We start from the raw sequence: 12,969 nt of genomic DNA, 5'->3' as shown, positions 1-12,969 counted from the left end.
ATATGTTGGGGCATCTTTTGGGTATATGCCCAAGAGAGGTATAGCTGGATCCTCAGGCAGTTCAATGTCCAATTTTCTGAGGAACCTCCAGACTGATTTCCAGAATGGTTGTACCAGTCTGCAACCCCACCAACAATGGAGGAGTGTTTCTCTTTCTCTGCATCCTCGCCAGCATTTGCTGTCACCTGAGTTTTTGATCTTAGCCATTCTCACTGGCGTGAGGTGAAATCTCAGGGTTGTTTTGATTTGCATTTCCCTTATGACTAAAGATGTTGAACATTTCTTTAGGTGTTTCTCAGCCATTGGGCATTCCTCAGCTGTGAATTGTTTGTTTAGCTCTGAACCCCATTTTTTAATAGGGTTATTTGTCTCCCTGCGGTCTAACTTCTTGAGTTCTTTGTATATTTTGGATATAAGGCCTCTATCTGTTGTAGGATTGGTAAAGATCTTTTCCCAATCTGTTGGTTGCCATTTTGTCCTAACCACAGTGTCCTTTGCCTTACAGAAGCTTTGCAGTTTTATGAGATCCCATTTGTCGATTCTTGATCTTAGAGCATAAGCCATTGGTGTTTTGTTCACGAAATTTTTTCCAGTGCCCATGTGTTCCAGATGCTTCCCTAGTTTTTCTTCTATTAGTTTGAGTGTGTCTGGTTTGATGTGGAGGTCCTTGATCCACTTGGACTTAAGCTTTGTACAGAGTGATAAGCATGGATTGATCTGCATTCTTCTACATGTTGACCTCCAGTTGAACCAGCACCATTTGCTGAAAATGCTATCTTTTTTCCATTGGATGGTTTTGGCTCCTTTGTCAAAAATCAAGTGCCCATAGGTGTGTGGGTTCATTTCTGGGTCTTCAATTCTATTCCATTGGTCTATCTGTCTGTCTCTGTACCAATACCATGCAGTTTTTATCACTATTGCTCTGTAATACTGCTTGAGTTCAGGGATAGTGATTCCCCCTGAAGTCCTTTTATTGTTGAGGATAGCTTTAGCTATCCTGGGTTTTTTGTTATTCCAGATGAATTTGCAAATTGTTCTGTCTAACTCTTTGAAGAATTGGATTGGTATTTTGATGGGGATTGCATTGAATCTGTAGATCGCTTTTGGTAAAATGGCCATTTTTACTATATTAATCCTGCCAATCCATGAGCATGGGAGATCTTTCCATCTTCTGAGGTCTTCTTCAATTTCTTTCTTCAGAGTCTTGAAGTTCTTATTGTATAGATCTTTTAGTTGCTTGGTTAAAGTCACACCGAGGTACTTTATATTATTTGGGTCTATTATGAAGGGTGTCGTTTCCCTAATTTCTTTCTCGGCTTGTTTCTCTTTTGTATAGAGGAAGGCAACTGATTTATTTGAGTTAATTTTATACCCAGCCACTTTGCTGAAGTTGTTTATCAGCTTTAGTAGTTCTCTGGTGGAACTTTTGGGATCACTTAAATATACTATCATATCATCTGCAAATAGTGATATTTTGACTTCTTCTTTTCCGATCTGTATCCCCTTGACCTCCTTTTGTTGTCTGATTGCTCTGGCTAGAACTTCAAGAACTATATTGAATAAGTAGGGAGAGAGTGGGGAGCCTTGTCTAGTCCCTGATTTTAGTGGGATTGCTTCAAGTTTCTCTCCATTTAGTTTAATGTTAGCGACTGGTTTGCTGTATATGGCTTTTACTATGTTCAGGTATGGGCCTTGAATTCCTATTCTTTCCAGGACTTTTATCATGAAGGGGTGTTGAATTTTGTCAAATGCTTTCTCAGCATCTAATGAAATGATCATGTGGTTTTGTTCTTTCAGTTTGTTTATATAATGGATCACGTTGATGGTTTTCCGTATATTAAACCATCCCTGCATGCCTCAGTCGGGGCTCTTAACCACTGAGCCATCTCTCCAGCCCTTGTGTGTTCTTTTATGTGAGGGTTTGAGTGTAGGAAAGTATGTGGTGGCAGGAGACACTGGGCCGCCGCAGAGTTGGGATGTGTTCTGCCAAGATATCCAGCAGATATCTTGGGGCACTGTGGTGCAGACCTAGCGGGATAAAAGACAACTTTACTTTTTTTATTTTTTATATTTTTACAACAACGTCTGCACATCCCCACAGGTGTGCCTCAGAGCAACAGAGGCAACCATTACCGATAGAGCACAGAAGGACAAACGCCACAGACTTCTAAGGGTAAATGGTTGTCAACTAGAATTCTCTACCCAACAAGTTATCATCTGACCATGAGGACAAAGCCCAGACCCTTTCAGGAGTGAAGCTATAGGCAATCTGGGTTGTACGAATTTCACCCTAAGATGTGTTCTAGAAAAACAAATGGGCTGGAGAGATGGCTTGGTGGTTAAGAGCACTGGTTGATCTTCCGACGTCCCAAGTTCAATTCCCAGTAATCACATAGTGGCTCACGATCGTCTATAATGGGATCTGATGCTTTCTCCTGTCATGCAGGTGTACACACAAATAGAGCACTCATATTCAAAAATAAATCTTTTTTTTCTTTTCTTTTTTTCGGAGCTGGGGACCTTGGCCAGGGCCTTGCGCTCGCAAGGCAAGCGCTCTACTGCTGAGCTAAATCCCCAACCCTCAAAAATAAATCTTTAGGGGCTGGGGATTTAGCTCAGTGGTAGAGCGCTTACCTAGGAAGCACAAGGCCCTGGGTTCGGTCCCCAGCTCCGAAAAAAAGAACCAAAAAAAAAAATAAATCTTTAAAGAAAAACAAGGAAGCAAATTGCAGAATGACCCGGTGTGGAAGAAATGGGTCCAGTGTAGAAGAGTCACAGGGTCCCAAAGAGGCTCTGAGCAGTCAGAACAGAGGGAAATCCCAGGAAACGGTCACTTCACAGTTACGAGGACTGAAAATAAGTGGGACTGTGATAAAGACAACTGGTAGAATAAACACACGAGGAACCTTCCAGGAGGGGCCTAGGAGACGCTCAGAAGGTAGCAGTGCTTGATGCTGCAGCCTGGCAACCTGAGTTTGAGTATCAATCCCTGTGGTGCGAAGAGAGAATGACTCCTGAAAGTTGTCCTCTGACCCCCATGATTGGAGTCAGAAGCAGATAGTGAATTTTTCAAATGTATTTATTTGTGCTTATGTCCAAGGCCCTGGAACTGGAGTTACTGATGTGCCAGGAAGCCGCCAGAGGATGTGAGCGTTGGGAGCGTGAGTTCTCTGCAGCAGCCGGTCTGTGCATGCCATGGTATGAGTGCAGGGGTCAGGGAACAACGTGTAGGAGTCAGCTCTCTCCTTCCACCATGTGTGTCCCATGGACTGAACTCATCCCTCAGGCTTGGTGGCAGGGACCTTTCCCCACTGAGTCATCTTGCCGACCTAGCACTGAATAGCAGTTCTCTATCTGGCCATCAGAATGCTGGTTTCCAGCCATTGGACTAAGCCAGTGAGCAGTGCAGGACATTATGCTTTTGGACCCAAATGTAAGCATCCTGAATCTTGAAAATACAGAAGAAAAAGTTAGATGAACAGTTAGAGAGGTCAGGGAACGAGTCAAAAAAAAAATGGATGCTAACCAGGTAGTGATGGGGCACACCTTTAATCCCAACACTCAGCAGGCAGAGGCAGGCAGATCTCTGGGTTTAAGGCCAGCTTGGTCTACGGAGAGAGTTTAGGACAGCCAGGATTACACAGAGAAACCCAGTCTTGAAAAACCAATAAATAAACAACTTTTGAAATTTGGGTGCCTGTGTCTACACAAATGAGCGCAGGTGCTCATGAAGGCAAGAGGGGTGCACCCAATGTTAGGGAGCTGGAGCTCTGGGGACTTTGTAGGATGGAGTCATGCCCTGCAAGAATAGCATTTGCTCATAAGTGTTACTGAGTTTTTCAAGAGGGCCAAGTTACACTTTAAAATGTACTCATTTTTCAACTCATTTGAAGGCCGGGTTGAGTTTTTATTGTTATATCTAATGAGATGGAGACAATATATGTTCCATTCTCTGTGTGTGTGTGGGGGGGGGAGCCGCACCTTAAATGGGATTCTGCCTCACACACTAAGTGATGTCTTCAGAGCCCACAGAGAGCTTGGCGGATTCCTTTGATGAGTTTTTATCAATGTCAGCTGCCGAGGGAGGCTGTGGGCAACCAGGAAATGCCAGGGACACAGGATTGCTTTCTTTCTTGGATCTGCCTCTCAGTGCTCTGCAGGAAGCCAGATCTTACCGCCTAACCCATAAAATTTCTTGAGAAACATAAACAGCTTCTCCCTTCTTGAGGAGAGAAGGCTGGTATAACCCACAGTCAATAATCTGAGACAGACTCATTCAGAATAGTATTCAGGAGAAAGAGTGTGTAGGCAGGCCAGTACTTGTAATAATGAGACAGCGGCTGTGCTGCAGAGAACTGTGTACACCTGTACACACACAGATATGAACACACAGAGCATACGCACACATGTGTAAGCACATGTGTAAATGCACGAAACATGGACAAATGCATGCACATAATGCACACACCTAGACACATGAGTATGCAAACACACACATGTATACTGCACACATATGCAAAACAGTACACACATGTATACTGCACAAAGTGCATGGGCACATGTACTCACACATTTGAGTGTGCATGCACACACACACACACACACCCCAACATACTAGAAATGGCAGGGAAAATGGATTTGTGGGCAGATAATGAAGAACCAAGAGGGTCAGAGCAAAGTTGTCCTTCCCTCCCCCCTCAGCAGCCTGCATAAGAGAATCATCCCCAAACTAAGTTACACTGGGGCATCCAAGGTCACCCAGCACTCAGACACACTAGATTTCTGAGGAGTTGTATTTTAACTATGGCGCCTGTCATAGCTTTACGATTCATGAAGGTTATATAAAAATTACAAATCCCATAAGGTCTAGCTGTCCTTAGTTTATCTGTACTCTTGTCCTGAGGAGGAGAAGGGGACCTGACTGAAACTTCAGATAGAAGGGTGGTCTCCAGCCTCACCTACAGGTCAGGCATGGGGAGATTAAGGTGCTCGTACGAAGCCTCGATGGAGCTGGGAAGCTGGATACAGCCTGAGTCCGGAGACCACCCAAAGAGACTGACCTCACTCCTAGACCTGCTTCTCATTTACTCAGTGGGTGAGCAATGGTGAGCCCTTGATGGCGCCTGGCTTACCTTTTTAACTTTCAGATGAGAAGGAGGATGTGTGCTTTTACCAACTTCTCTGGCATTCAACAGAATGAGACTATAAAAGGAAAAACATGTAAGACAATTAGATTGTCCAAATGTCAGTGATTCTCAAGCCTGTCCTAGCACTCTTGGCTGCACACCGCCAGGGAAAACAACCTACGGTTAGAGGTCTCACAGATGAGCGCCATGAGTTTGAAACTCACTGTGGGGGGGGGGGGGGCTGAGTCACCCTCCCATCCTTGGGAGTATGCATGAGGTCTCTGTGTGTATGTACATGGCCAGCTTAAAGGGCTAGGGGACCTGGATTCCACCAGCCGAAAACATTACCAAGCTGTCCCCACACAGCTGGCGGGGCATACTGAGGCTGAGTCAAAGGAAAATAGTTATTGTTACCCTGGCAGAGACTGTAGCCGCCAAGCAGCAACATTTCTTATATTCAATTAGGGAAGCAACATCATTTCAAACCTCACATTTATAGCTGTCCTTTACAGTGTCAGCCCATTTGCTCTCTGCACCCATGCCCGCGAAGACTAAGCATCTTTTGGGTAATTCAATCCTCAGGAGCAGTTTGTGGTGTGGAATTGTGAAATACTTCTCCTCAGAAGCCCTAAGGGAGGAGAGATCTCAAACAGATGACGCAGTCCAGCGGCTTGTGCTGTGTGGAGAACATACTGGAGACCTCAACCTCTGTCTTGGCTGTCTCTCCTGGCCCGAGACTGGCTTCTGGAGCCAAGAGAGAGTGGGCAGGCTACAGTATGGCTCCCACAGGCCTTGGGGGCTCTCTTCCAACTCAGAACAAAAGTCTCTTTTCTAACACTGGAACCCACTCTGGAATAGTAGTCATGGGTATATTTGGGGCCAGGAATCTTTTTTCCTTTGGCTTATAATTTCTTTTCTTTCCCTTTCTGACAGGGTCTCACGTAGTCGAAGCTGATATGAATTCAGCATGTAGTTGAGCGTGACCTTGAACTCCTGATCTGCCTTCCCCTACCATTAGAGTGCTAGAATTACAGATTTGAATCACCATACCCAGGTGAGGTGGAAGCCAGGCCCTGGTGCATGTGAGGTGAGCTCTCTCTCTACCGACTGAGTTTTATCTCATTTCTGGTACTTTATTTCAGTGTGAAAATAAAAGGCCTTCTTTTCTATTCATGTCAGCTATACCCTAACTCTGATATCTTACCCTTCTGAGGCATTCGAATTTGTATGGTTACCCTAACTCATTTCTGGGTTCTACTTCCTCAAGGTTATCAGAGCATCTCACTGTGCTCCCTGCCTGGGCCACTTGACCTGGTTGATTTCTCTATCTACCTTGTCACCTCATGGACGTACTAGGGCTGTGTCTGAGTAGCCCTCCCCAAATTCTTAGGCAGCAGCAGCTTTCCAGCCCTACATGTTAACATGAGGAAGAAAGAGATTGCCTTTACCTGGGAAGCTCAGGCCCAGAGGTGCCAGGGTGGGGTTCAGACCTATGCCAGGTGGCTCAGGTCTTGGGTAGGGAGCTCAAACACCCTCAGAGGGAGTGCTGGAGCACAGTTAAGACTGTGAGCCCCAGCCATCAGTAGACATCAGGCTGTCCAAGTATATACATGTGTGCATGGAGGATGTCTATTGTTACAGATCCTAGAATACCCAGTAAAGGGGAGATGGCCTAAAATCTGGTCAGGTGCTTTAATTCTGGTCGGGTGTGAATGCTCACTTCCCCCTCTGAGGCTAGGTCTATTACGTAGCTCTAGCTGGTATGGAACTCACAGAGATCTGTCAGCCTCTGCCTTTCTAAGTGCTGGGATTAAAGGCTTATGCCACTATGCCTGACCCAGTAACCTTATTTATTTATTTTCTTTTACTTTTTCAAAAAACGATTTATTTAGTATATATAAGGACACTGTAGATGTGTTCAGACACACCAGAAGAGGGCATCAGATCCCATTGCAGATGGTTGTGAGCCACCATGTGGTTGCCGGGAATTGAACTCAGGACCTCTGGAAGAGCAGTCAGCTGACCCATCTCTCCACATACACACCCAGGTTTTCTTTCTTAATGAGAACATCTCATACTCAGGTATCCCAGACTGGTCTCGAATTCCCTATGTAGCCAAGGATGATCTTAAGTTTTGATCTTCCTGCCTCTGCCTTCCAAGTGCTGGGATTACAAGGGTATTATTACTACACTTGTTTATGGAGTACTGGGTTCAAGCCCAGGGCTTTGAGCAAGCTAGGCAAGCACTCTACCGAATGAGCTATGTCTCCAGCCCTGATTCCTGACTCTTTGATGCTGGCGACTTTGTACAGATGTGTTATATTCAATAGGATAGTATTTAAGTGTTGATTGGGGGAAGATTCTAAATGTAGCTGGCTTTGTATTTAAAAAATTAATTCTCGGGGTTGGGGATTTAGCTCAGTGGTAGAGCGCTTGCCTAGGAAGCGCAAGGCTCTGGGTTCGGTCCCCAGCTCCGAAAAAAAAGAACCAAAAAAAAAATTAATTCTCTATACTAGTAGCATTCATGAGACCCCAAGTTTGATTCCCAGCACACCATAAACCAGGCGTGTTGACTCACACCCAGAATCTCAGGACTTGAGATGTAGAAGCAGGAGGATCACAGATTGGGCTATCCTGTGCTATACAACAAATCTGAGGCCAGCCTGGACTGGACGAAACCATCTCTTTTTTTCTTTTCTTATCCTTTCTTTCTTCCTTCCTTCCTTCCTTTCTTTCTTTCTTTTTCTTTCTTCCAAGACATGTTTTCTCTTCTGTCCTGGAACTTGCTCTGTAAGACTGGTATCTAACTGAACAGCTAAATGAGACCTTTTTTTTTTAAGGGGAAAAAAAAAAAGCCGGTGTTGGTCGTGGTGGTGGTGGCGGCGGTGAAGGAAGAAGAGAGGGAGGAGGAGGAGGAGGAAGAGGAGGAGGAGTTTAATCCCATCTATAGAGTGAGTTCCAGGACAGCCAGGGCTACACATGAAATCCTGTTTTTAAAAAACAAAAAGAAAATAAGGGCTAGAGAGAGATGGCTCAGCGGTTAAGAGCACTGACTGCTCTTCCAGAGGTCCTGAGTTCAATTCCCAGCAACCACATGGTGGCTCACAACCATCTGCAATGGGACCTGATGGCCTCTTCTGGGGTGTCTGAAGACAGCTACAGTGTACTCATTTACATAAAGTAAATAAATAAATGTTAGAGAGAGAGAGAGAGAACCCGGAAAGTGGTGGCACATACATTTAATCCCAGCATGCAGGACGCAGAGGCAGTGGATCTCTGTGAGTTCCAAGCCAGCCTGGTTTACAGAGTGACTTCCAGGACAGCCAGGGCTACACAGAGAAACCCTGTTTCAAAAAAGGAAACAGAGGGGTTGGGGATTTAGCTCAGTGGTAGAGCGCTTGCCTAGGAAGCGCAAGGCGCTGGGTTCGATCCCCAGCTCCGAAAAAAAGAACCAAAAAAAAAAAAAAAAAAAAAAGGAAACAGAATATAAAACTAGAGCAAGGAAAAAAGGGATGAAGAGAATGGGAGAGAGAAGAATGCAGACAAGCTAAGGCTCAGCTTGGCCCCTGTCTCCTGCTGGTTCCTTCTGTCTAACTTGGGATATCTGCACATCTCACCTGCCTAACAGTAAGTTCTGACTCCATATCTGCTGCCCTTAGGTACTAAGAGTCTCCTAAACGGCGAACAGGCAGCTCAGGCGCCAGTTCTCGCCATGGCTGTCCCCCTTGTGGGGCGTAAGGGACAATCGTCTGCTTCTACTTTTCCACACCAAGATAATTCCTGCTCCTCCCCCACCGTGAGTAACTCATAATTATCTGCGAGGAAGCCCTTGTTTTACTTCCCAGGCCACACGCACAGCTGAGAGTGAGTGAGCTGATTCCAGTTCAAAGCCTCCAGCTGGACCCACTTCCCAGCCAGTGCTCCATCTGCAGCCCATTAGCCCTCGGTCTGGTTGCATCTTGTTATTATCCTCATAGCCAAAAAAAACAAATAGATGTCTCTCCCACAGCCTGTGCCTTCCCCTGCATGTCAGAGGTTTGCTCCCAGTGACCCCTGCTACCCCAGTCCCCAGGAGCTCCTGCCTCAAACAGTGGCTTTCTCCAGTCTGTTTGTCGCAGCCCTTAGTTTCTTGCTCTTTCAGATATACAATCTCATTCCTGTTCACCTCACAGCTGTGCTGAGCACGCCATCAGCATAGCTACTGGGGACACCCTTAGCTCACTGGTGTCCTCTGTCTCTCTGTCTCTCTGTCTGTCTCTGTATCTCTGTCTCTCTCTGTCTCTGTCTTTCTCTGTCTCTCTGTGTCTGTCTCTGTATCTCTCTCTCCGTCTCTGTGTGTTTCTGTCTCTGTCTCTGTCTATTTGTCTCTGTGTCTCTGTGTCTATCTCTGTCTGTCTCTGTCTGTCTGTCTGTCTCTGTGTCTCTGTCTCTGTGTCTCTGACTCTCTCTCTCTCTCTCTCTCTCTCTCTCTCTCTCTCTCTCTCTCAGAATTGCATGTTTCCCTGAGTAGACTTGCTATAGAGCTAAAGATCTTCAACTTTTTTTTTATTTAAAGGATTTATTTATTTTTATGTATATGAGTACACTGTAGCTGTCTTCAGACACACCAGAAGAGGGTATCAGATCCCATTACAGATGGTTGTGAGCCACCATGTGGTTGCTGGGAATTGAACTCAGGACCTCTGGAAGAGCAGTCAGTGCTCTTAACCACTGAGCCATCTCTCCAGCCCAATCTTCAACTTTTGAAGCCCCTCCCTCTGCCTCACCACACCCAGCTGATATGGTACTGAGGACGGAACCCAGGATTCCCTTCATGACAAGTGAGCACCTCATCAGCTGAGTCACAACCCCAGCCCTAGAGGGGCTTTCCTCACACCCCTCCTCCTCTCAAGCAGGCACTTTGGCAGATGCTGGCATGAGTTGAGTTTTTAAACTCTTCCCCGCTGTGGTGGTTTCAGTAAGAATGGCCCCTGTATAACTCATATATTTGAGTATGGCCCCATTAGAGGACCTGTGTCACGGAGTGGACTTGGAGGTTTCAAAAGCCCATGTCAGGTCCAGTCTCTGCCTTCTGTCCCTCTGTCCGTCTGTCTGTCTGTCTGTCTGTCTGTCTCCTTGCAAATCAGGCTGTAGGTCTCAGCTACTTCCCCAGCATGTCTCCTGCCTGCTATCATGCTCTCTGACATGATGACGATGGACTAAGTCCTGAAACTGTAAGCAGCCCCTAATCAAATGCTTCCTTTGTAAAGAGGTGCTGTGATCTTGGTGTCTCTTCACAGCAATACAACAGTGACCAAGACACCTCCATAAGCCGCATCAGCCCGACACCCAAGTCGTCAATAGTGAAGTGAAGCGAAAGTGCTTCTGGGAAACAGAGCATCCTCTTTAACCAGAGATCTAAGGGTAAGCTCGGCAGTCGCAGAACATGGCAGTCGACAGAGTGAAGCTTAGTTCTCAGCATTGGCAGTCGACTTCTCACTTGCTTGGATGTAGCTACTGGGAAGACATGGCATACATATCTATTGGGTAGGGCTGCAGTATGGGGGTAAACCCTCGCACAGGTCTCAATACAGCTCCCCCTTACTCCCTAAGGCCACCTACCTCAGGAATGCCTAAGCGAGTAATTAGAATTCTTTTTTTGTTGGTTTTGAGACAGGGGCTTATGTAGCTCAGGATGCCCTAGAACTCCCTATGCAGTTGAAGAAAAGCTTAAGTTCCCGAACTTCCAGCACCCGCCTCCCAGTGCTGGGCTTAGAGATGTGCAGTTATACCAGCTTTCCGACTAGAGGTTTTGACACTACATCCCCAAGTTCCTTTCCACACCATTCCCGGCTCGCAATGGAGCAGGCAAGCAAAACAAGCTCCTGGACAACCACAGATTATTCCAGACCTGGGATCGACTGTCTGCCCAGGACTTTCTCTTTTCTTTTCTCACAAGTCTCTTTTTTTTTTTTTTTTTTTTTTTTTTTTGGAGCTGGGGACCGAACCCAGGGCCTTGCGCTTCCTAGGCAAGCGCTCTACCACTGAGCTAAATCCCCAACCCCCTCACAATTCTTTTGAAGAGGTAGATGACCTCTTCACATATCACCGACTCCTCCTGACTGAAAAACCAAACACTGCCTACAGACTTGCAAGCGTGTCCCCATTGCAAAGCAGCACTGAGAAAGCAAGCCCAGCTGGTGCTCTGCCATCATCACTGAGGGCGTAGTTAATCCGCTGGAGGTTGGACATGAGAGAGCTCACTGTCGTTGGCCTGGAAGAATATTTATGCTGCTCTTGGACTGGTGCCCAGGGACGGAATAGTAACAAAGTCGTTTGTCTGGACTGTGCTTTCAAGTCTAGCATCAGCGAAAACCCTGTTTATTTAAACAAAGATTAGCATAGTTTGGGGTGCCCATCGACTCTGCATAGTTTAAGTGACTTTTCTGGACTTTCCCCTGTGTAAAATGTACTTGTTTTGGGATTGGAGAGATGCCTTAGAGGCTGAGTGTTTACTGCTCTTGTAAAAGACCCAGGTTTGGCTCCCAGAACCCACATAAAACAACTCGTAGACATCTGTAACTTCAATCCCAGGAGATCTGATGTCCCCTCCCAGCCTCTGTGGACACTGCAGACAGGTGGTGCACGTAAATAGACTAATTCACATATATTCTAAAAATATTCTTGTTAAAGAGAATCTATTTTCAGGAACACCTAGGATTTGCCTTGATAATTATTTTTCCACAGAAGTTAAATTATGGTCCAAATAAGGAACTAAACAGTGCTGCTGTACCCGCAGCTGTGTATTTGGTCTCTGGTTAACTCCACTAGGAAGGAATGGCTACCCCACAGCCACTTGATTGCAGAGGAGGGTCCACCTATGCCAGAGAAGGGAGCCTGCCACTGCCCTTCTGGGAGATGAAACAGGGCTAACAAGTGCAGGGTAAATAGCTAGCAACTGGCTGGGAGTGGCTCTCCTCCGTTCTTGACTTAGACCAACTAATCCCACAAAGAAAACCAACCTTCCTTGAGTAAAGTGACAACTCTGGCCTTTCGTTTTTCTGCAGGACAAGGAAACATGTAAGGAGTATTGAATCGCTTGGGGCTAATTTACCCTCCACGCTGTTGAGAATAAACATCAGAGGGCTTACCTGAGAGCATGTAGTGCTGAGATGCACTGGTTGGTGTTTCTGTCCGTTTATGCAACCTTGGGTTGACAAAGAATAGAAAACCATACTGTGTGGCCCTCCTTAGGGTTTCTCTTGCTATGATGAAACACTATAACCAAAGCAACATGGCGAGTGTTTGTTTGGCTTTCTCTTCTATATTACTGTTCATCCCTGAAGGAAGTCATGTCAGAAACTCAAAACAGGTCAGGAACCTGGAGCCAAGAGCTGATGCAGAGGCCATGGAGGATGGATACTTACTTGTTCCTCATGGCTTGCTCAACCTACTTTCTTAAAGAGTTCAGGAACATCTGTCCAGGAACAGCCCCACCCACAATGGGGGTGGGCCCTTGGACTCTCCCCATCAATCAATAATTAAGAAAATGCCCTTCAAGCTTGCCTACACTTGATCTTATGGAGGCACTGTCTCAACTGAGGCTCCTCTACTAGGAGATTCCAGCTGGTTCCAAGTTGACATAAAACTAGACAGAACCCTGCATGTTACAGGATCAGACACCTTGGTGTTTTCAGAATAGAATCTCCGGTCCTTCTCTTCATACCCTTTAAATTGTGGGGAGGCAGATTTTCCTAGGAGCAATCTAGAAAAGAGTGCTGGTCAGGTATGCCTGTGGTGTGTGAAGGAAGATCTTACTCCCATGACCGTGCTGTGCAAATGGCTTCACCAATCTGCCAAGGGA

General features: G+C 46.0%; 1 long non-coding RNA gene across 1 annotated transcript; it reads right to left on the bottom strand.

Annotated features, from left to right (window-relative positions):
- Nucleotides 1–4,006: 4,006 nt before the first annotated feature.
- LOC100909416 (uncharacterized) lies at nucleotides 4,007–12,543 on the bottom strand. The gene is made up of 3 exons (NR_131119.1): nucleotides 12,533–12,543; nucleotides 5,133–5,202; nucleotides 4,007–4,087 (listed from the first exon to the last, which is right to left on the bottom strand). It is a non-coding gene; the product is annotated as an uncharacterized LOC100909416 (long non-coding RNA).
- Between the last annotated feature and the right edge of the window lie 426 nt (nucleotides 12,544–12,969).

Source organism: Rattus norvegicus, chromosome 8 (genome assembly GCF_021556685.1).
Source record: "Rattus norvegicus strain SHRSP/BbbUtx chromosome 8, alternate assembly SHRSP_T2T, whole genome shotgun sequence".
NCBI lineage: Eukaryota > Metazoa > Chordata > Mammalia > Rodentia > Muridae > Rattus > Rattus norvegicus.
This window is presented reverse-complemented; position numbering and strand designations above follow the sequence as displayed.